Genomic DNA, 21,685 nt, shown 5'->3' on the forward strand with positions numbered 1-21,685 from the left:
TCAGAGTCAATCCAGTTATCCCCCTGCCTCTAACAGGTGTCCCATAACCAGGACAGATCATCTGGATGCCTGCCTGCCCTCATAACTGATGTTGTAGGTCGGCCACCTCCCCCTACCCTGACTCACTGCTTCCCCACCCCTCACCCACCACACCTGTAACACACACTGACGCAAACACATGCTCTCTCTCTCTCACACACACACACCCCTGCAGCCCTCATCTCTTGTCTCTCTTTGGCTGTGAAGTAGATAAAGCTTGGCCTCTGGTGTCCCATTTTTGTACCTTTTCCATCTTTCTTGGAGGCCTGGCTCATGCAGGCAGGGGGCCGAGGCGCTCCTTCTCACTCACTCTGTCAGCAACCCAACCAGCCTTTAAACTGTGTCTTTTCATGTATAACAAAAGACCTTTCTTTTTGTCTTTAAAGGAACTTGGGGGGCCAAAGGGATGGTCGTCAATATTCCCAGGACAGAGGGGCCCTCCAGGTGCCTTGAAATCAGGCCATGACAGAAGCTTATAGGAAACTGGATCCTAATAGTAACAACTCATTCTTATCCTGAACCTCCACCCCCTGACCTCCAACCCTTGCCTCAGGAAACTGAGTCAGGGGTCAGTGATTCTAGAAGCTCCATACCCTGCTCCTTTATTTCCTATTAGAAAGAACTACAAGGGCATCGTGGCAAAGGTAATGAGCTTGGAGTAAGGAGAACTGGGTTTTAGTCTTGGCACTGAACCTACATTGCTGTGTGATTTTAGGAGAGTCACTTCCCCTCTCTGGACTTCAGCTCATCATCTATAAAATACAAAGTGGGCATAGATGGATTTCAAGATTTTCCAGTCCTGGCCACCTCATTTCTGATTCTGTGACAGACAAGGCAGTGTCCCCACCTGGCCCTGGCTCTGCTGTCCTTCTCTGGGGCCATGCTGGTGATTCCAGGAGGGGAGCAGGACACAGGAGCATTCCATAGGTCACTCCCTTGTTTGCCCCTGCCTGGAGCAGTCTCAGAAATCACCCCAGAAAGCAAAGGCGGCCCTGCTGCAGGCTGGCTCTACAAGGCAAATTACAGCCTCTCAAGGGTGCATATGACAAATGACGACTAAATGGTTTGCTTTCCCTATGCAAATGAAGCCGCCAATTTACATTCATTTGCACCTGATGGGTGTCTGAAATGGATGGATTTGATTTGTGCCTGAACTGTAAGTGTCTAATTTATTAATCAATAAAACGTCATGAACAGGCTTGAGGATCCCCAGTTCCAGCCGGCCTCCCATATATATGTAAATAATGCAATCTCTCAATCTACTTGTTATGTAAATGTTAATATAAAACTGACAGAAATGTGCATCTGCAGAACTTTATGAGCAAAGAGAACTGAGATTTACACATGCTCCGAGCCCACCCTTTGCCCCTCATCTCTTGTGGTGCCCCCTTCCTCTTGCCATACCTTCTTCTTACTTTCCCCTTAGGTCAGTTGACCCATCTCACCTCCTCCAGGAAGCCCCCCTGCTCCAGCCCTCCCACACTGCCAGGCCTCCAACCACCAGCCCTGGCTCTTACATCCTGGACAATCTTGCTTTTTTCTGGCCCTGGAACTTTGCCCCCAAGACCACATAATACACAGTCTTCCCCCAAGTTCTCCCCTTTCCATTTCTGTGCTGAAATGTACCCCACTCCAAGGGCCAGCTACACGTCACCATCTTTAACAAATACACACTGAACACGAAGGCGTGGGATCGGTGCTGGGAAGAGGGAGAGAGAAAAGGTTCCTGTTCTCAAGATTTTCCCGGTTTAATAGCAGTAGTGTTTCCTCGGCTATGTGCAGGGCACAGTTCTGAGCACTGCTTATGGGCCGACTGCTTAATTTGCACAATAATCTCTGCAACAAGGGTGCTACTGCTGTCCCCATTCCACAGAAGACAAAAACAAGGCTTCTTTTATCAACTAGCAGAACCGGGGTTGAATCCAGCCAGCATGCTCCGCAGCTAGTCACAACACTACAGTTTGGCCCTTACCCAGTGAGCAAAAAGGTCATTTCAAGCAATGGTGTGTGTATGTGCCACCATTCCAAGTGCCGAATTAAGTCTCTTCTATAGTTCCCCTTGAAGAGGCCACAGAACAAACCTTAGCAAAGACAGAAAATGACAACTTTTGCCTCCTCCCGGTTCTGATCTGCCCTGTACTGGTTTCCTAGCTTATGCTCCCAGGAAGGCGTGACCTTACCTGGATCTTGTGAATGAGCACCTGTCTTTAGCACACCAGTTCTCCACACCTGCATGACGTTCTCTCCCCTGCCCTGGAGCTCTGGGGGTTCCACCATGGCAGCATTCTCCATGTCTGACTCCCACTCTCAGTCCACTGTGAGGGCTAGGCCAGCTCTTCCCCAAGAGCTCAGCCATGTGCCCAGCACTCTGCAGACCTGTGTGGCCAGTGGGTGGCTTCCTTTCTGATGTGGCCATCCTGTCCCTCCCCACTCAAACTCCTCCTGCATCTCTTGTCCCTGCACACCCACCACCTCATTAACCCAAGCCTCAGGAACCACTCTTAGCCCACATTTTAAGATGAAAAGTTTGAGATCTGGGGAAGTGAAGCCAAGCTCACAGCATCACATAACTGGGAGATGGTGCAGCCAGATTCAAAGCCAGGTCTGCCTAGCTCCTGGGATCATTCCTTTGGGCAGGACTGGTCATTGCCTGAATTGGGTGACCTCAAAGGAACTGAGTAGGATTAAAAGGTGCACTGAGGGCATAAATATGGGATCTCAGTGAGACAAGGCTGTAACTCCAATGTGGCTAAGGGAAGGGCCCCTAAATGTGAGACCAGTGATATCAAATAGCAGCGTTTCTAGAAATTCCTTTGGAAGAGTGGTATTTCACTCATCCTTGAAAGTAAAATGGAAGTTGATCTTCTTTGCACTGGAGAACTATTTTCCAGAAGCTGCCTGAAGGAAGGCCTAGAGCTGCAGACAGCCTGAGCCTCCTCTTCCAGGGCCTTCTCTAACAATACATTCCAGGACAGCCAAAGTCATGCCAGAGAAAGAAAAATGAAAAGGGACAAGGCAAGGACTAATGTTCAATGATGCTTACTCTGCACCAGGGGCTTGGTAGATTTTATTTTATTCAATTGACCCTGTAGCCTATGATGTGACATACACAGTGAGACAAGATATTTACCTAAAGCTACACAGACAGCAAGGGGTCAGACCAGAATTTCAGTTCAGATCTTTCTGACCACAAAACCTGGACTCTTTCTAGGACCTCAAAGTCTCCAGTGATGGAAGGAAAAGGCCTGGAGCCACTGTAGATGATGTGTCAGTCTGAAATATAAGAAGGAAGCTAGATTTTAAATCATTGAGAAAGAGAACCAATATACACTTGGCTAAAGATAGAGTGATTATATAAGTGATGAAGGAGAAAGGTACCATAGTATATTTGACCAGGGTTTGAAAATCATATGACACAAATTATTCTACTCATTAATGATCAGTTAACGATGCTGTTTTTAAAACAATTAAAGCAAGAGCACCTTAAGGCATTTGAAAGTACATGCTTGTGTTCTAAATTTGGGGCCAAGTTCAGTTTGTAGTTTGGGTCATACAGAGGAGACAGAGGAACCTCCTGCTGCCAGACATAACAATAATCATAGCTAGAATAGCTATTATCATATGTGTTACTAACTGAAAATGCCTTAAACACACAAACTCATGTAATCCTACAAAGTGACTGTTATTATTCCCATTTATGGAGGAGAAAATGGAGTCTCAGAGAGATTAAGTAAACTGCCCAAGGTCACACCGCTGATTAAGGCCAGAGCGGGAATTCAAACACAGGTTTCTCTGGCCAGAGGTTAAATACTTAACACCTACAGCATATCCTAGTTTTTACAAAAGAGCTATCTTAAAGCTTCAATTTTCTATTGTCAACCTTTGAACTCTAACAGGGTAAAGATCACATGTCCTCCCTAACTCCAGCCCCTTGTCCCCACTGGCGGCCTGCCGAAGTGGAGCTGCACAGCTGTGTGAGGGCAACCAGGCTGAACACAGGGATGCCTGGATTCTCAGACACTCTAGATGCCCATGGGAAGAGGGAGCACTCAACAGAGTCGCTCCATGAGAGGCACACCTTCTCCCAGCTCTTTAACGTGAGGAGGAGGCTGAACCAGCTGACCCTAAAGCCCTCCAGTGCTCAGATCCTGATGCCTCTGGCCTGCCCTGCCACTGCTGTCCTCGTGGAGCTAAGGCGGACCCTCTTAGCTAAGGGGGTCAAAGCCAGTGACTCGGCTCCTTCCATAGGCTAAGGGCTCCAGGCTCAGACTAATACAGATGCTTTTTGACTTCCGATGACGTTACGTAAGTTAAATGTTTACAATACTTTCCACTTACGATGGGTTTAGGTTTTTCTGGACATCACTGGATCGTAAGTCTAGGAGCGTACTGAATGCTAATTGCCTTCGCATCATTGTAAAGTCCGAAATCCTAAGTTGAAACATCCTAAGTTGGGGACTGTCTATATTCCTTCTTTCTCCCTTTCCAGGGAGCAGAGGATCTTCTGGGCTTTCTGATCCTCACCCCGGGTCCCCATGGATTCTCCAAGAAGCCTTTTAGATTGGTTGCTCCAACTAGTCCCACTGCTAGCCCCATTCCTGCCACCCCAGGACCCATCCTGGGCTCAGTTTATTTACACGTTTGGGGAAGGCACGGCCTGGGTGGCTCCTGCTTCTCTAGCAGGCAGGGGCTCCCCACAGACTCACACACACTAATTTGTCCTGATCCTCCCTGTTGCCCTTTTTTATTTTCCAGGCCTCAGGGTGGAAAATGAAAGATGCTTGAGGTCACTGCCCCTCCTGTTCTGTACACAAGCCTAAGCTCAGGAGGAAATTATTTGAGGTATTCGGAAGAAGCAGGGAGAGCAGGGCAGCTCTGAAGTCACTGGGAGGCTGTGAGAGGTCAGCCAGTACTTCGAAGGACCCCAGGACCTTTGCACAACCCTGGACTGAATGGGAAGGGAAAGCCCAGTCATGACAGAAACTGAATTTCCCACCAACTCAGTAGGAGGTTTGGGGTTCAGGGTCAGTTTCATGGCAGTGCAAACAAAATAAAGAAAATGTGATAGTTATTGCTTACTTGAATTTGTGGACCAAACTGCCTACCATGCTATCCACACTGTTACCTGCAGGCAGTCAATGTGGGCTTAAGGGAAATGTAACTCATCTTAATATTTGCTTAAATCAAATGGAATATAGAAAGTAAATAAATCTGCTGCCAAGCCATCAAGTAGGGCATCCTAAACCCAAAATAAAGAGCCTATGGACTGTCTGTGGATTTAGATCATGCATAGTTTTCTGCCGCCACTCCCTGTATTCAAATCAATAGCCACATTTCATTGCAGACACTTTGAGCTGTCTGGGTTCAAATCCCAGCTCTGTTGCTTATTAGCTGAGACACTTCAGCCAAGGTACTGACACTCTCTGTGCCTCAATTTCCCCAGCCATTAAGTGGGAGTCATAATTGCATAACCCCCACAGGGTGGATGAGACAATTCAATCGGATCACCAAAGTGCACACTCAGCCTAGTGCCTGGCACACAGTAAGGTTCAATAAACAGGAGCTATTATTATTATGCTAATGTGAAGGATTCTTGTTGTTTTTAAACGTCCTTATTTCACACTGCAGATACCCAAATAGAAACATAGATTTTCATTTGCTTACAAAGTTTCCACTTTTCTCCAGCTAGAAGTTACAGGTGGCCCCTATGGGTGAATGTATTAGGTAACACTCACACTTTAAGCATGGGGAAATGCAGGCCCAGGGAGGGTCGATGTAGAAGGAATGAAGCAGAGACAGACAGGCCCTCTCTTTGCAATGCCTGCTGTTTGTTCCACCTATCCCCTGGACTCTGTGCCACCCAAGCATACAGGCCCGCTCGGGGAAGACTCATTCTTCTCTACTTTCCCCTGTGGCTTAGACAGATAGAAGGTGAAGTCTAACAGGGAAGAATCCTCTATATTCAGATCAGGGCAATCAATTGCACAGGCCTGGGATAGGAAAGTCCTGGCTCACACGCAGTTTCAGAAGTGAACAAGGGCCCAAGTTATGGTAAGTGTGAATGGTGAGGTTCAGGATAGGAAAGAGTAACTGAATAGTAGCTCACTGAGACAGAAAAGACACGGAAGAAAGCCGTAACGGCAGCAGTGGTGGTGATGGTCAAAATGACCATGCTTGGCCTCTCTGCAACATACGGCCCTGTTGACCATGATCTCTATGACGCTGTCTTCTTCCTGAGTTTGTCCTCTCTCTGATCACCCCTTTCCCAACTTCCTCAGAGGATTGCCCCTCTGCTTGCCCCTGAACCCTGGTTCTCCCCAGGACCCATCACCCCCAGCACCCGTTGCTCTCTTCACTCTCCACATGGGGGACCTGCCCCTGCTCCACAATGCCTGCTATACTGATGGCCCTCAGGTCTACGCTTCTATCAGGCCTGGTCCAAGCTCCTCACACTCACTTCGGAGTGCCAAGTTCACACCTGCCCTTGACTGTCTAACAGGCACCTCGGCCTCATCCAAAGCAAATTATTTGCTGCTTCATATGCTGCTTCTCCCTTTGCCTTCCTGGTCTGGGTAACTAACTGTCAACACCGTTTGCCTGTCTGCACCAAGCGACAATCCTTGGAGCCATTTTTGGAAGGGAGAAAGGGAACATTTAAAACAGCATGTTTGTTGAAATACCAGATGCATCCAAAAAAGCGTGCATATTATCAGCTCAATAAATTTGCACCAAATAAATAGACCATGTAACCAGCACTCAGATAGAGAAACAGAACAAAACTCGTCCCTCATGCTCCTTCTGGTTGCTCCCCAAACTGGGCAACTGCTTTTCTGACTTCTAATACCACAGATAGGCCATCTGATTTGTAATTTACATAAATGGAGTCCTACAATATTTAGTCTTTGATGCCTGGCTGTTTTCATATGTTCACGAGATTCTCAAAGAACATGCAACATAACTTTCAGTTGTTCATGACTGTTGCTTTGTAGTATTTATGATGTGAGCACATCATGATTGACTTTTTGTCTCCACGGCTGATGAGCATTTCTGAGTCTCCAGTCAGGGCTATTATGAATGATGCACTCTGAACACCCAGGAACACATCTTGCCAGGGCATATGTGTACATTTCTGCTGTGTTTAGGAGGGTCACAAAGTATGCCTCAAGATAGCTGTAGTCAATTCTACCCAATGGTCTTCCGAGTGTTCATCTTCCAGATCCTCCCTCCAGCAGTGGAGCAGAATTTCAGTTGCCCTTGGAGCTGTTTTTGATTCGTTGCCCCCTCCCTCCCTCTGCTAGCAGCACGTGTGGCTGTCTTATCTGTGTGCCAGTTTTTGTTTATGAGGCCGATTCCCGTGGCCTTCAGTTCCTGCTGATTCTACTTATACAATAGTTTTTTAATCCATAGCTTCTCCATCTCCACTACCACTGCCCCCTTCTTATCTTCTGTGTGAGCTGTCCTCTACAAATGTCCTTCCCTACAAGCCTGTACTGGCCACTGTTCCCCATTCTATCATCTACATTCCAGCAAGATGCCCTGACACAACCCATCAGTGCCACTTTCTGTCCAAGAACCCCACTAGCCCCTGGCACCTAAAGCAGTCTCCGTGCTGGGATCTGTGAACATTTTGCAGGCAAGGGCAATCGCCCGAGTCTCTGTGCAGGAATTCTTCAGGTGCCCGCACGGTTCCTGCATATATGGAAGCTCAGTCTGCATTCTAACCCCACCTACCTTTCCAATCTCATCTCCTGAAGGTTGACTAGTGAACCCACACCAGGGACACCTGCACAGCACACAGCCGCGGGCTCTCTCAAGCCTTACCGTGCGCCCACTATGTGTCAGGCAGTTGGAGCTGCCTTCCTCTTTGCCTGAAATTCTTTCTCCTGTGGAGACGGTTTTAGGCAGGTGGCAGTCTAGTCCTGCTTGGGGTCATCAGATCCCAGAGATGGCTGGAATGGACTTCCACACATTATAGGAATATAACGGACCTAGTAGTCACACTCACCCATATAGCAATCATGACCCCAATAGCTATTTGTTTCACATTTGTTCAATTTATATTTTACAAAACAATGTCATGTGCTTTATCTTTTGATACAATAGCCCTATGAGATATGTAGTGGGACTCCATTATTCTCATTTCATAGATGAAGGCTCAGAGAAGTTAAGTCACCAACCCAAAGCCACACAGCCAGGAAGTGGCATAGTTGAAGATTAAATCCAAGTTGTCTGATGCAAAAGCCATCCCACCTCCGCTGCCTCTGCCTGCCCTGCCTACGGGAATCCTGTACCTCCTCCAAGATGCCTCATCAGTTATTCCTTACAAAGCAGTTCCGGATTTCCCAGTCAGAATTAATTAATCTCTCCTCCGTGCACTTTATCTGAACTTTTATTATAGTAATTATAACAGCCTGACTTTTATTATAATCATTATTTACATGTCTGCCTCTCCAACTGGGATAGGAGCTCATTAAGGGAGGAACCCTGTCAATTTTGTACCTTGAGCCCCCAGCAGGTGGGTACTGAACACAATACAATGACAATAACAGCAAGACAATAATGAAGGCCTCCAGCCTTCAGGCTTCACCACATCGGTAGCTTAGTTCACCTGGACTGTGGGTCAAGTACCAAGAAGTGACAGGCTGCCTGTGGTTGTAAAAATGCAACGGCCAACCGTTTAAAGGTGTTAAGCGGCAGAGTGTTAAATTCCCACAGGATGAGAACATTTCCCAGGGCTTCTTGGGGTGTCTTGGTGACCATTTACTTGTTTCACCCATTGAGTCTTTATCTTATTTTGTTTTGTTTTCTCTCTGTCTCTCTCTATGTCTCTGCCTCTGTCTCTGTCTCTCTGTCTCTCTTTCTCTCTCTGTCTCTTTTTCTCCATCTCTTTAGTCTTTTCTTTTTCTTTCCCTTGACTGGAAGAAATACAGAACCAAAATACATTTTCTATTACTTTATGTACCAATTGAATTTTTAAAAATCTGTTCCCTGCTCTAAAAAGTATATGAGTGGGATGTTTTCTACTTTACTCCTCTCTTGTTCAAAACACACACACACACACACACACACACACACACACACACACACACACGAGAGAGAGAGAGAGAGAGAGAGAAAGAGAAAGAGAGAGAGAGAAAGAGAAAGAGAGAGAGAGAAAGAGAGAGAGAATTCAATTTCTTTCAGGGACCCTCAAGTAGTCTTTTCTGACAATTACTGGCTATTGATTAAAACCAAAAAAAAGCTCTCCTCCTACCTCTCACCCCCACCAAAGTGAGGTACAACTTCCTAGACTCGGTCAGGTCAGCTGGCCTGTACCAAATGCCCTGGGAAGCAGAGGCCAGAACATCCCTGCTTTGGACACAAAATAAAGGCAGAAGTAGCCCTTAGATGTGGGAACTTCACATCCTGATAGACGAGACTTGGCCAACAAGTATTACCCCCACAGAAAACTCCTGAGAAGCATGCTGTGGAGGAAAGGAGGGATTAAAAGCTCAGGTGGACCTAAGCACAGCCTGGACCAACGAAGGAGAGGGAAGGCCTCTTCCTGTGGCCACACTGCAAGGTGGAGGCTGGAGCAGCGTGGCATCATTACAGTTAATGGTACGACGCTGGCGTGATGAAGGGCCAAGTGTGCCCAATGCACCGGGCACTCGGAATTCCTCAGGCACTGCTCCAAGTTCTTCACATGGACTAGCCATTTAATTCTCATGTCATAGGCACTGTTACAACTTCCCTTCCACTTTCTACATGAGAAAACTTAGGGACAGAGAGACTAAGTAGCTTGCCCACAGAGACACAGCTGGTCAGTGGTGGACGAGGCAGTCTGAACGGCAGAGCCTGTTCTCCAAACCACTTTTGAACATTCCAGGGGGCCAGGAACACTGAGACCCAGTGTTAGCTCTGCCAGCAGCTATGTGACCAGTCACTTCTGCCAGGTCTCCATCCTCTCACTGTGAGATGGGCTCAATGAACTAGATGAGTTGTTCTCATGTTTTGGGGGTCATGGACTCTTGTGAGAACTGGTGAAAGCTCCCCCAAGGAAAATGTGAATAGCACATTTTCGTGGAAATGTCTACGTAACGTAAGAGGGCTCCCCAGACCCTGAGAGCCCCCCGCTCCCCCCGACTGCTGATCCATGGACTAGCAACTCTATGGAGAGTTCAAATAGTAGCTTTGGCAGTACCTGGCTCTGCAACGGCAGGCAGACAAGATCTGTGCAGGCTCTGAAGTCAGCTCTATGGCCCTGGACAGATATGGAACTGTCCTGTGCTTCAGTTTCCCCTCTGGAAAATGGACCTCATAATAACAATATTTCATAAAGATTTTATGAGACTTGGCTGAGAAAATACACACAGTGAGCTCAGGATGGTGCCTGACACCTAGCAGATATTGCTATTATTATTGGTGGTGCTCATTCCTCACCTTCCTTCCAGGGTCATCACTCTCCCCAGGTCTCTGGGCGCAGGCTTTGGGCAAGGTGACCCATAGCCTGTGGTTTAGAACAGGGGACCTCTTGGACAAGACCAAGACAGATACCACTTACTGAGCACTTCCTAAGTGCCAGGTGCCCTGCGCCCATCTTAGAAAATCCCTAGGCAATGAGTACCATGATCCCATTTCACAGATGAGGCGCCTGAGGCTCACAGAGCTGGAATCAGCTGGAACCACTTGCCCTCAGGCCCATGATAGAGTGGCAGAGCTGGGACTTGGACTGAGGTCTTTCTGAATACAAAGCCCAGGCTTTTAATCACCACTCTAGTTTACCTTCCTTGGGCAGCTGCAGGTTGAGCCTTGGGTCTTGGAGTCATCCCAGAAAGCAAGATAAGGTCAAGAAGAGAGAGTTTCTATAGCACGGGAAGCCTCAGTGGCTGCCACCTTGTTATGGGATCATAAACCTGTGATCCCTCTGCGTCTCAGCCACCTCGCCTGCCTGTCAAATGAGACGATGAAAGGGAATGCCCTTTGGGAGGCATTCTGAGAATTTACAACCAGGCTTCATGATGATTACCATCATTATCATGACTATTATGATTGCTCATCCTGAGTTAGTAGGCAGGCAGCTGTGTCCTGGATGCCTGGGGAAAGCTTAGGGCAGCCTGGAACCTAGGCTGTGACCAGGACCCAGAATTCCAAAGAGAAGGGAAGGGTGGGGTATGGACTTTCCCTGCCATTGCCTTGGTGTCCCTTGGGGGTGGTTGCAAACCCACCTGGGGTCAGGAGACATCGCCACTGCAGCCTGTTGGAAAAGGGCTTTGACATGACCCCATTAACCACACTTACCTCCCCTCCCCATCTAGACACATCCTTGGCCGGGGGCAGGACTATGAGCCAGGCACCCTCCTCCTGCCCTCCAGCCGACCCAGGCTGATCTGTCTGTTAACTGCTTAGCTGCACAGCCTACATTGGTGGGAGGTGCAGGTGGGGAGGAAGGAGAACAGGAAGGGGTGCAGGCCCCACATTTGCTGACAATGCACTGAGACTCTTATTATGCCCTTCTCATCACCGTTCTCAGAGTGTTTTGAGTGAGTGTAGAGAACCCAGGTCAGCCAAAGCTTCCTTTGATGTGCACAATGCAGAGAAAAAATAATTCGATTAGGGAAAGGGGACAATAAGAAAGACAAGGAGAAGGAGGTCACCTGGTTTTGCAGCCGGCTCAGCGATGCAGAAGCAGATGGGTCCAGCCTGAGTGAGAATGTTAGAAAGACACTGTGGAGGCCCAGGATGGAGTCAGGTGGGGAGATGGAAATAAAGAAGTTCGCGGTCAATTGCCAGCTGCATGTGACCAAGCAGAACCAGAGGTTCTGCTTGTAGCAGAGGCAGAGCAGGAGACCCGGAAAGGCTCAGAGGCTCCTGGCCGAGAGGCGAGGCCTGGGCAAAACTTGAGGAGGGAGCCAGGTGCTCCAGCAGCTCCCAGGGTGAGTGGGGGGCTGGTTCTGTCTACAGGGAGCCCCAGTCTGAGGGAGACGCAGCCCCGTCCTCAGGGAGCCCCAGTCTGAGCGGGAAGAAATAATCCCTACTTTCAAGGTACTTCTAGTCTGAGAGAAGAGTCAAAGTCACTGCCTTCCTGGAACCGAACCCAGAACACGTATTACACGCATGTTAACTATTCCCCAAGGTCACAGTGTGACTTAACAGAATGACAGCAAATGAGGGTCCAAAATTTCCTTAGCTGCCTTGAGTTAGAAAAATGAAAAGAATCAGTGAAGGGACTGAAGGGCCTGGGACTACAGTGGAGACGAAGCGGGGAACGTGGGAACTGAGGAGCCTGTTTTGGACCACAACCACTAGGAGGTGCAGCTGGAGGAACTCAGGCCCTGTCCCGCAGAGTGCTGGGAGAGCTGGCCTGCAGGGACTCCATGCAAGCTACAGCCTCCACCAAGGAACCTGAAGGCCTGCCCCTCAAGGAGCCGAAGACCTGCCAGACAGAAGGCAGCTCAGAATTTGCAGATCAGAGAGTGTGGAGCCTCCAAGACCTTGAGCCTCATCTCCTGGCCCCTGGTGAAGGCATCCCTGGAGGATAATCATGGACGCAGTCACCACTCTTCGTCTAAAGCTGTCATTTTTCAAGTGCTTTCCATGCGCCAGTCACTGTTTTCAGGCTTTACGCCTCCAAGCTTTCTTAAACCTCACCACAACACTATGAGGTAGGGTTATTATTATTCCTGTCTCCCAGATAAGGAAACTGAGGCACGGAGGGTTGACGTACCCTGCCAAAGGTTATGGAGCTAGTACACGGCAGAGCTGGACTTTGATCCAGGGGATCTGGTGCAGTGGTTACCCATTCTCTATGTAATTGTTTCCAGGGACAGGGAGCTCATTCCCTAAAAGGACTGTGATTGCCAGAATAGCTTCTAGCACAGTCCGCAGCACCCAGCAGAGGCTCATCACCCTAGATGTGTAAGGCCCATGGGGGCAGGAACCCCAATACTGGGAATAGTGCCTGGCACATCGTAGGCCTTCAGGAATATTTTCAAAATGAATGTTCTTCCAGTAGAAACATTTCCTAGGCACATAGCCCCTCACTCCCAGGGAAAGGCCACAGGTTCTGGGCGTGCCTCCACCAGTCACAACCAACTATGGCCAGCACCAGCCCCAACTATGGAGACCCAAGGCAGGAAATTTCCAAGGAGAAGTATCAGGGGAACTGAGCGGGCTGTTGTGAGAGAGCTGAATCCAAGGCCCACTTTAACTGCCTCCTTCTTCAGGAAGCGTCCCTGACCACTCTGGCCCTTGTCTGATACCTACCATCTTTGCCTCTCCCCTGGTCCTGAGCCAAACCTAATGAGACTTGTTCCCGTCTGTGGGGGTGGCTTACCTCCTCACCAGACCACAATCTCCACTGTCGGGGCAGAGACCTGGCATTATGCTGCTCTCCAGTCCCCAAAGCCTCGGTGTCCAGTTAGGGACTAAGGGGACTCCCTCAGTGTTAACGCTGGATGGACATCAGAGGGCCTGGGGTGGAGGCAGGGGACATATGAGGGAGGGGCTAGGCACAGGACCCATCCCAGCCCCTTTAATGCTCCAGCTGCAATCAGGGGATCCCAGGCACACGAGAGATTGAAGGGAGCGGGGAACGTGGGAAATGAGGAGCATGGGCCCAGGGAGCCCCTCTTGCCCCATCACCTTTCCTGTGGCTCCAGCTTCAGCTTGTTCAAGTCTGAGGATTAAGGAGGGACAACACCCCCAGGACCCTCCCACCATCACCAATGCTCATCTCAGAATGCTAAGGCAGAGGCTGCCTCTTCCAGGTCTCTCTTTGCTATTCTGAGAAAGGGTAAAGGAAGAAACAATTATTTGTTTCTCCTCATTAGGAGTTAAGTCTCATGAACCCTAGGCATTCAACACTGTGGGGAGGGGCAGGAAGTGAGGGGGCTACCGCGGAAGAGGGGAGGGAAGGAGAAAGGTCGGGGCTCAGCGGGGTGATGGGAAGCCCCAGAGCCAACAGGCTTCCCCTACTCCCAGGCCTCCAGCTCTGTAGCAGCCCCCCTTCCCCACGGCCCCCTGCCACCCACTACCTTCCCTCTGACAGCTCATTCCAGAGGAGAAAGCCACCCCCACCCCAGTTCAGGATTCCTGCACCCCAACATGAATTATCAGAAACACAATGGGTCCAATTACGCTGAGAGACTGGCTGGCTTAAGAAGAGAAATCCTCGCATCCAAGGCCCTCTTTCTCTTTGTTCTGCAGTAACAAATTGGCCACTATATTGTCCTTGCTGCTCAAGATCCTCATCAGAAAACCCCACCACCATAAACCCCAATCATTCCCCGCTTTCCAAATTACAGCTTTCTCCTGGCACCTCCCCAGGGCTATCCCCATTCCCAGCTTCTCCTCCTACACTCTCACACGTGTGTCTGATGCAGGGCCTCCTCTCAGCGCAGCCCCTCTCCACCTGCCCCCTGGTCTCAGATATGCCAGTTGTGTGTCAGGTCCAGGACTGGGGCTAGGGGGAAAGAGAGCGGTGAGTCCTGCAAGCACAGTGTCAGATTCTGTCTTTTTGTGCTCATCAGAAATGTTTGCATTAATTTGTATTTTTAGAAATATTGCATTAAAAGATGATTTTTTCCATGGCCGAGTGTTCTGGTACCCTCTTGAATGTTGCACCCCAGGTATTCACCTCACCCTGTTCTGGTCTTTTCACACCCTCATGGGTGGAAGTCTGGGCTGTGTCCAGGTTCCTCCCTCTCTAAGACAGAGGACAGCTAACAGCCCATTCCTCACTCCATCTTCTACCCTCTCAGCCCCCAAACCATCCCCATCCCCCTCCTTGAGAATAAGACCCACCACCCCCCCACCCCAACTACCTGTCCTCACCTCTGCAGGGCCAGACCTCAGAGGGCAGAGGCTAAGGAACAGCTGTTAGCCACGGATATCTGGAGCTTTCCTAAACAGAGCCTTGAAGTGACCTTCCCTTTTGGGCGGTCACTGACCCCCATCTTGTCAACACTGCCTTAGAGGTACCATTTCCCCAGCTTTAAGCATTTTGATGTTTCTTCCCTGGCGGCCTGGCAGCTGACAAGGGTTCAGCGTAAGCCAATACTGTTTGGAGAATAGAGGAATAGATAAAGACAGAGAGTTCTAAGTGATGGGGAAAACAGCCACTCTCAGCAGCCTTGGGAAGCTTCCAGGTTCAATTCATTCGTTTATTCAATAAATATCTCTTGAGCACCCACTATGTGCCAGACACGGTCGTGGGGGCTTTGGGTACAGCAGACAAGAAAACAGAACCTCTACCCTCAGGAGCTGTCATTCAAGTTTCAAGGTGGAGGCACATCCCAAGTGCACAGATCTCCAACATACACAGGCTACACCTCATTTCATTCACACAGGATTCGCAGCCCCCATGGCACTGGGGAGCCCAAGACAACCGGTTGGTGTATATTTGTGTTTACAGCAAATAAACGGAGATCTAAACTTCTACGCAGGGTACAGAGGCTTTAGAGGGGTGTGGGAGGTTGCGGTCTTAGTTTTGATCTTGGTCCCCGCCCTGTTCACTGTGGGGCCTTGGGTAGGTCATTGATGTCCTGATTCCTGACTCAGTTTCTCCATCTGTGACCAAGAGAGGATAATCCTCCCCTCTTCCATCACCTCTCCAGGATGCTGTGAGATGCCAGGACAGAACAGAGGCTGTAATGCTTGCGATCTGGCAAAGCTGCCACAGTGGAGAAGCAGCACTGGGTTGGGAGTCGGAATCAAGGCCATGGATGCAGTAGTTGAGAGAACACATGTGGTGTCTGACGTGGGTGTCAGTCCCAGCTCTCCCACTGACTAGCTGTGGAAACTTGGGACAGACTCTTAAGTACCCTGTGCCTCAACGTCCTTGTCAGGTGCGTGCGGGGAAATACTACTCAAAGTGTTACTGCAAATAAAACATTCAGAACAGGCCCTAGCACTGTTCATAAGCATTTTATAAATGTTGCTGATTGTGAGTTGGCCCCTGGGCCAGCCCGTCCCTCCTCTGGGGTTCAGGAGTGCCATCTGCAAAATGAGTATGTTGAACCTAAGCTCCTTCCAGATCCCAAGCTTTTGCAAAGCATCAGGGTGTCTTCCTTTGAGGCCCCGAGCATCAGACCCTCAGGATCTGCCCACTCCCTCCCCACCACCACAGGGGCCGGGAGCACTGTCACACTCCACACTCCCCCCACTCCACACGCTTCAGGAGGGGAGGAGGAGACAGGGAGCTTTCAGAGGGTGCAGTTCTCTTGTGGATCTGCTGTGACTGGCAGCATGGGGAAGATGTTGCCCTGAGGGGCTGCCAGCTGCCTCTGCCGCAGTATTGTTGGGAGCAGAAAGCACAATGGGGTTTTCATTATGAAAGAGAGACACGGGGCCTTCCTCAGAGTATTATTTCCTTTCCTTCCCCGCGTGGAGGGCAGCTCACCCAGCGGTGGGGCAAGCACCCTGTCCTGGGGACACACACACCACGGCCCCCAGATGCCCAAGGAGCACAGCAGGGGTCTGCAGACGCCCAGGGAGGCAAACATCTCCACGACAGAAGAGGGCAGTCTGCCAAACTAAAGCCCTTTCCCAGCTTGCTCTCAGGGCCAGAAGGGGTCTATCAGAGGCTGCAGGAGGCTGCTGGGGGTCAGGACGGAATGAGATGTGCCCCCTGCAAAGGAGGACAAGTGCTTGTGATCTATGCTGTTATGCTGTGTCCCCGGTGCCCACTTACTCCCTCATTCTGCAGCAGAGCTGCTGTGGGCACAGAGCCAGGCACAGGTGCAGGGTGAGTCCTAATTCTGCCACATCACTGGTACAACCATCAGATCCTGACCACTTCCCCAGGCCAGCCAGCCACTAGTGGGTCCCAGGCTCACAGTGAGTGGTCGCTTCCGGCTGGGATGGCTCTGCCCAGCCTGAACTCTAAGTAATGCTGCTGCACAGACACCCCAAATATTCCCACCCCCAAACCTGTGTGGGGTGACACCTCCCTGACCATTCATGTGGGGCACACCTGTCCATTTTCAGTCACCTCACATTCCCCAAGAGGACCTTCTGCACCAAGCACAGTGCAAGGAAGAACTCACAGCTGAGCCAGGTGGAACGTGTTGCCTGGGCCACAGCTGTGAGCTCTCTGAGGGCTTTGTTCACCGTAATTCCCAGGTGTCCCTAAGAAGTGATAGGGCCTGGGTGGGTATTCACAAGATCCAGGATGGGGCGGGGATAGAGGCAAACCATAAAGGCAGACATCAGGGTGCTGATGGCATCAGTGGAAACCCCAGGAGCCTCCTCTGCCCGCCCAGAGAATGAAGATGACAGAGAGAAGGCTTGGGGTGTAGAGCAGTGCCCAGGGGATACAGATCATTGGCACGCTCCCAGGCATGCCGACCACAGGTGTAGGTGACAGGTCGCAGCTGCTGCCAGTGGGGATGTTCTCACTTGCAGAGGATGCAGAGATACATGGCTCTCCTGAAACGTGGGCTTCTGCCAGGGCAGCCACAGCCCCCCAGTCTTCCAGCACCCCCTCCCCATAGACACATGCCCAACAGTTGGTTTCTGGGCCATAGAGAGATTCTCATTATGTTATGCAAACGCCTGCATCCATCAGACACCACAGCGGCAGCATGCAGAGTGTCAGGCAGGCACCCAGAGGCACACGTGGCAGTGCCACACGCAGGTCCACACCACCAGCCCAGTATGTGTCTCAGTCCTCCCAGCCACCTGGAAAGACTCTGCCACACAGACACTTGCAGTCATGTGGACAGAGACCTGGTGGTTCTAACTCACGCAGACACACGCAAATACACACATACTCCATTTCCAGGTGAACTGCTGCTTTTGGCGGGATGCTTGCTCCGGGTGTATTGGCATCAACCCTGACATGAGAAGCAAGGACAGTGCCAGGGGAAGCCTTACACACCCTGTGATGAGCTTCCTGGGCCCCTGGGTGAATTGCCTTTCCATGGGATGCAGGCTGTGAGTTTTCCAATTAGGAAACCTGGCCCGGAGAGGTGGCGGTGGCAGCAGGGGGTCATTAAGGATGCAGCCTAAGCCATGCTGGGCAGGAGGAGGAGGGATGCGCTCAGGAGGCGGGCTGATGGGTGGGCGGGAGGTGCTGCAGTGAAACAGGAGCATGGCAGAGACTTTCAGAGTGATTTGGAAAACATCTGCAGAGCACCGAGATACACAGACATCCCAGCTTCAATCAGCAGCCCTGGGCAGCAGTGGCTTCCTCACTGGTCTCCAGGACAGCAACCACCATCCAGGCTGCCAGCGGGGGCTCTGTACCCTGGGCCTCTGAGCCGGGTGGGGTGGAGGGAAGTGAGATACCAAAAGACCTTCTTCACACCCTCTCCTCTGTACCCAGCCCTGCTCCCCAACTCTGACCAGGCCTTGCTTCTTTCAACAGGAGAATTTGGCCCTGCTACCTCTCCCTCTCTTAGCTCCAGCCAGAATGTGGGTCCCTCAGGTATCTACCTTGAGCCTATTATCCCCAGAGGGCTGGGCTTTCCCAGCTGCTCTCTCCCAGGGATTAGTGCCCTAGGTCTCTGCAGATGCAGCAGGAACTGCTGCTCCCCAGAGCCAAGTATCCACATTTTCCCCAAAGGCATCTAATGCCAAAGCACCCTCTAGACAGAGGCTGTTTGCCAAGTGAACGAGTGCTAAGGATAAGGGTCCTAATTCCCAGTCCCACATCCTGTCACTTAGATGTTTCATCTGCAAAATGGGCGGCAAACCATTAAAGTGACTGGGCCTGATGACTTCAGAGCCCCTGCCAGCTCCAGAAGCTGTGACATTCTGAAGTAATCTTGAATGGAGCCTTCAGATATGATCAGGCACATTGCAAAGACCACAAGTGTGTTCTCCCTGCAATGCATGAACACCTTCCGACTTATTCAGTCCCTGCTTTATCAGCACAGAGTCCAGAGGGATAATTGTCTCTTTCTCTCTCATTCTGGTTTCTCTGCTTACACAAGGCACATAAATCCTTTCTGGATGGAGCCCGGGACACACAGAAATTATATGTATGCACCGTCATGTATGTGCCTGTCTCATTGCCAGCAGAGACATTAGCTATATGAGTCACATTATTGACTTACATTCAATTCCTGGTCTGTGTACACCCAGGTGTCCTGCACATCTGTATCTTCCCCGCTCGAGCTTCTTCCTCCCACCATCCTAACTCTGCTGTCCTCTCTCCTCTCCTCCCTCCACTCACCTAGGGAAACAAGCTGTGGGAAAACAAGCCTGTGATTTTTCACTGTGTTTATAAATCTCTTAAGCTTGACACGGTGCTTTTTTTCAGCTCGAAGCCTAGCTAGAATGTGGCTGTTTTCACAGAGAAAATCAAAGGAAAGGGATTATAATTACGGGTCAAGTCCCAAGCGGGAAGCAGCTGCAGGCATCGGGGGCTTCCCTTGCCTGGGTATCTTTTGTATCAGCGAAAAGCTAGGCATCCTAGCAGCATATGCTGAAAAGGGATTCCACCTGGGTTTCTGCCTCCTCTCGATCTTTCCATTTCCTGCCCTGATGAAATACAGTGCTCCTGTTGAGAGTGTCTTGTCCTTGTCCTTGGTGTGGCAAATGCCTGCAGCCAGGTTCTAAATGCTCAGCTCAGAAGCCTGAGAAGGACTTGGGCCTGACACACTCATCCTGCCCTAGTCACATCTTGGGGTAGCACCTGCTGACCTCCAGCTTCCTTCCAGGGACTGGCATGTCTGGCTCCCAACCAGCACCACCCTGAGATGCTGGGCTACCCAAGGACTTCCTCAGCAGGGCACAATTAGCCAGTCCTATCCAAGCCTGGAAGGAATTATCCAATCTGCCCAGCTGAGAGAAAGAAAAGAGAAAGAAGGAGAGCGGAAAGTGTGTGCTGAGAGCGCACCAGGCCTAGCTCTGAGCTCAAACCCTTATACCAGGCAAGCACAGTGTCCTTCCTGACCCATGAAAGTCTGCAGAGTGTCTCACCCATCCCCACTGATGCCAGGCATGAAAGTCCCACCTGAGGCTAAGTTGTTGAGGCCCGTTGTTGGTTTTTAAAAAATATTTAGCATGAATTCTCAGGGTCACTGTGAAGCTGTGATATAAGCCAGGCTTTGTTTCCCAAGCCCCTCTTCGGGAGCGTCTTACTGCTGAGCATTTCTCAGTGGATTTGAGTAAACAGCCATGTGTGTGCCTGTGTTCCCCTGCAGCACCCTGGCTGGGTACTTGAGCGGCCACAGACGTTTGCTTCCAAAGCTCTGTGAGCCTATACCTCCCCTTCCCAAACCCTGGATTCAGACTGTCTGATCTGGAACTGTCTATGAAGTAGTTTGCTCCAATGCCCTCCTGTAACAGAAGAGAAGGAAGGAAACTGGTCCAAGCTCACAGGGAGAATCAGCAGCAACCGTCTCCCCGCTTTAAGCCTGCCAGTGTAAAGGGATGGCCCATCTCCCAAATTCCAGCAGCGCTGAGGATAACCTGAGTTTTCATGGTGCAGAAAAAGTGATACTGGCCAGAGAGACCTACTGCCAACTCAGTGACCAGCACCATGTGTGACCCAAAGCAAGGTTCCTTTCCTCTTTGGACCCCAAACCTGCGTCTTTATAATGAGAAGGATAGAGCAAATGGGCAGCTGTGATGATTAGGATAATGGCAACTGAACAAGTGCTGCCAATGAGGGGAGTGTTGGGTAGTGGTTAGAAGCACAGCATTCTGCATTCAAATCCTGCTTCGCCATTTACTAGTGGCTGACCAGGGTCAGTCACTTCTCGTCTCTGAGCCAGAGTATTGCAAATCAGGGGTAATAATATTACTTACCTCGTGGAATTGTTGAGAGATCGAATGAGCAAATTCATGCAAAGTGCTAAGCATAAGTGCCTAGCACACAATAAATGCTTCATTAATGGTGTTATTATTTTCTCCTCTTGGAAACCGACCAGATAGCAAGGAGCTTAGGCCTCTAATGCTGGAGAACTGAGCAGTTATAAACTCTTTCTCTCAGGGTGTAAGGGGCAGAGCCTCCTGGGTCCCTGGACACAGAATGAAGGTGGTGTGGTTGGGCTGGGCAGGGCAAGGTCCTGGAGTTTTAGGGCCTCCTGTGAGGCCACTCACTCACTCATAACGCAGAGCAGGCAGCCACAGGCTCCCTGAGCAGCACCAACGACGGGTCATTGAAAACAAACTGACTGAGTGATTTGTACTCCCCCATCTCTCATGTTCGAGCACTGGGCCAACACCTGGAGCATGTTAAGTGGGTTACTGCCTGCAGTGGAGTGGTGGAGGGGAGAGGGAGAGACACACAGCCATGGCCCCAGGCGGAGGAAGACGAAGAGCGGAGGTCAGGAAGGTTGGGGAGAGAGGAAGAGAGAGGGGAAAGGATAATGGGAAAGTGGAAGAGAGGAAGGTGGGACAGGGAAAGAGAGAAGTAAGGGAGCAGAGAAAGGAAAAGCAGGGGAAAAGGATGAGGCAGAGGCACTTGGAGGAGGAATGAAGCCAGGGCCTGGGTCTCATGAGATGAAAAAGTCAACCACGGCCCCTCTAAAGAGGGCTGCCAACATCCTTTGGCCCATGAGTAGAGAAGTATTTTAAAATGTAAGCTTAATGAGGGCAGGGGCTTTTTAAAAATTGTTTCTTTTTCTTTTGGTGTTGTATCTTCAGCTCCTAGAATCATGCCTACCCAGGAATTCAACTGCTATTTGTTGAATGATAATATTTTAGTGCTGGC

General features: G+C 50.2%; 1 protein-coding gene across 1 annotated transcript in view; it reads right to left on the reverse strand.

Moving 5' to 3' along the window:
- The window catches only part of LRFN2 (leucine rich repeat and fibronectin type III domain containing 2), a 188,521-nt gene that overhangs the window by 125,410 nt on the left and 41,426 nt on the right, over positions 1-21,685 (reverse strand). The window lies entirely within an intron of this gene.

This window comes from Hylobates moloch, unplaced genomic scaffold (genome assembly GCF_009828535.3).
Source record: "Hylobates moloch isolate HMO894 unplaced genomic scaffold, HMol_V3 SCAFFOLD_20, whole genome shotgun sequence".
NCBI lineage: Eukaryota > Metazoa > Chordata > Mammalia > Primates > Hylobatidae > Hylobates > Hylobates moloch.